At 46.7% G+C, this 2,500-nt stretch overlaps 1 protein-coding gene across 3 annotated transcripts in view; it reads right to left on the reverse strand.

Moving 5' to 3' along the window:
• Positions 1–2,500, reverse strand: part of LOC143290459 (uncharacterized) — a 110,824-nt gene that overhangs the window by 73,430 nt on the left and 34,894 nt on the right. The window contains exon 1 of one of the 3 annotated variants that reach the window (XM_076599913.1): positions 568–927. The exons of the other annotated variants lie outside the window; for them this stretch is intronic. The gene's annotated coding sequence lies outside the window, so the exon portion shown is untranslated. Of the gene's footprint in view, positions 1–567; positions 928–2,500 lie in introns of those variants that run through there. 3 annotated transcript variants of the gene reach the window in all.

Here is a 2,500-nt window from a genome sequence, read left to right on the forward strand (position 1 = left end):
TGTTTGAATCTGGGTATGCGTAGACAGAGTGGATCCAAAGCTTATCGCAGTCATCAATTGATGACTGTAAACTGTTGGAGAATTATCGAGATCGGCGGAATAGGCATTCTCTCTACAAGCTTCGACGACTGCTGGCGAAATAGCATCTGTCAATATAGAGTGAATCAAAGATAAGGCATACACACAACATGTACCACTGGTCTTACCTCTCAGATCATTAAATTCTGTGTCTCCTATCAAACAAACAGATCAATCCATTCATTGAAAATGTATGTATGTATGTATACATGTATGTATGTATGATAGTCAGTCGTGTTTGACTATGACCATCAGTATATGTAGCAAATGCTGTCCCAACTATCTGGGCTAGAAATCAATAAATATGTGTGCACAATATAAACAGACTATACTTTAAAGCCTACATTTCAGTTGAACTGAAAACGAATAAAAGAAAATAAGACAAAAGAACTAGAGAAGAAAGAAAAAAAAAGAGAAAGAGCAACAGCCAAGCAGTTATAAACTGCTTCAATATCGATACTAAACTCACACACATAAATATTCACTCACCTCTCAAAAAATTCAAGTCCTCTTCTACATCTTTTCCACTTGAAAAACGTTCGTTCAAAACACAGCGATTACTTTAAAAACAAAACAAAAAAGAAGTCCATAACACAGTTTTAAGTGACTGAATACACCAATACAACAAAACGTTTTGTGCAAACAAAAACAAAAGTCGTTCCAAACCAAAAAAAAAAAAAAACCCGAAGCGAACCAAGTTTAAAACTCACAGCTCATAAAATCAGTTCCAGAGTTGTGGATATGACACAATGTAGCTCCTCGTGCAACAAGACTGTGGAAGTGGCAGATTTTTCTCTTCCAAAACGATTACGAGGCTCGATCCAGCACTTTCACACAACACGTGACTGATTGACAATATCCGGTCCAGTTCCGCAAGCATGAATACCTCTCTCGCCTTCTGACGCGCGGCCGTGCATTGTTACCTCCCTTTGACGATGGCTGTCGCAGGGGCCTTTCGTTGTGTGTCTGGTGTGTGTCGGGTTGAGACACGCTGTTGTCATGGGGACGTTGACTTGCTCGCTGTTCGCCCTCTGACCCTGCCTGGCTGAGTTCTGTGTGTGTGGGGGGGGGGGGGGGAGGGGGGGGGGAAAGAGGGGGGTCGGAGAGAGGTTGTGTGTGTGTGTGGGGGGGGGGGGTGTGTGTTGTGTGTGTGTGTGTGTGTGTGTGTGTGTAGATGTGGGTGGGTGGGAGGGGGGCGGGGAGGGTTTGTGTGTGTGTGTGTGTGTGTGTGTGTGTGTGTGTAGATGTGTGTGGGTGGGACGGGGACGGGGAGGGTGTTTTTTTTTGGGGGGGGGGTTGTGTGTGTGTAGTTGTGTGTGTGTTTGTGTGTGTGTGTAGATATATGTGTGTGTGTGTGTTTGCGCATGTGCAGTGCGTGTGTGTTTGTGTGTGTGTAGATGTATGTGTGGGAGTGGGGGGAGGGGGGATAGGTGAGCGTGAGGGTGTGTGTGTGGGGGGGGGAAGGATTCGGGGGCCGTGGGGTCCGTGTGTGTGTGTGTGTGTGTGTGTGTGTGCGCGCGCGTGTGTGTGTGTCTGTCTGTCTGTATGTGTGTGTGTGTTTGTGAATGTGTCTGTGTCTGTCTGTGTGTGCATGTGTGTATATGTGTATATGAATGTGTGTGTGTGTGGGGGGGGGGTGTGGGGGGGGGGGGAAGCCCGAGGGGGGGGGGGCGGGGAGGGGGGAGAGGATGTGTGTGTGTATGAGTGTGTGTGTTGAATATATATTGGGGGTCTACGGTCTAGAAAATGTCCCTGTGTGTACATAGGATGTGTATGGGATTTTTTTTCTTTTACTTCCCCCCCTCCCCACCACCGCCCCGTACCCCCTCCCTCCCCCCTGATTCTTTACCCATTTAGCTACGTGTGTCGTTGTTGTAGAAATAGTAGTAGCAGTAGTAGTAGTAGTAGTAGTAGCAGTAGCAGCAGCAGCAATAGTACTAGTAGTCGTTTTCAGTTTTATTTCTATGTACAAGTTATATCACTGAGTGTGTGTGCGTGTGTGTGTGTGTGTGTGTGTGTGTGTGTGTGTGTGTGTGTGTGTGTGTGTGTGTGTGTGTGTGTGTGTGTGTGTGTGTGTGTGCGGTGTGTGTGTGCGTGTGTGTGTGTGTGTGTGCGTGTGTGTGTGTGTGTGTGTGGTGTGTGTGTGTGTCGTGTGTGCGTGTGTGTGTGTCGTGTGTGCGTGTGTGTGTGTGGTGTGGTGTGTGTGTGTGTGTGTGTGTGTGTGTGTGTGTGTGTGTGAGAGAGAGAGAGAGAGAGAGAGAGAGAGAGTGGGTAAAGGGGTCGAGCAGAGAGGAGAGACAGAGTGAGAAAGATGAATCAAAATTATTTCAATGAAAGGATATGTAGAGAAAAAAAAAATTATAGTGCACCATATCATTGCCGTGTCGGTAACAGGTTATCAAGAATGCATATCTAAATAGCA

The sequence above is a fragment of the Babylonia areolata genome, chromosome 15 (genome assembly GCF_041734735.1).
Source record: "Babylonia areolata isolate BAREFJ2019XMU chromosome 15, ASM4173473v1, whole genome shotgun sequence".
NCBI classification, from domain to species: Eukaryota; Metazoa; Mollusca; class Gastropoda; order Neogastropoda; family Buccinidae; genus Babylonia; species Babylonia areolata.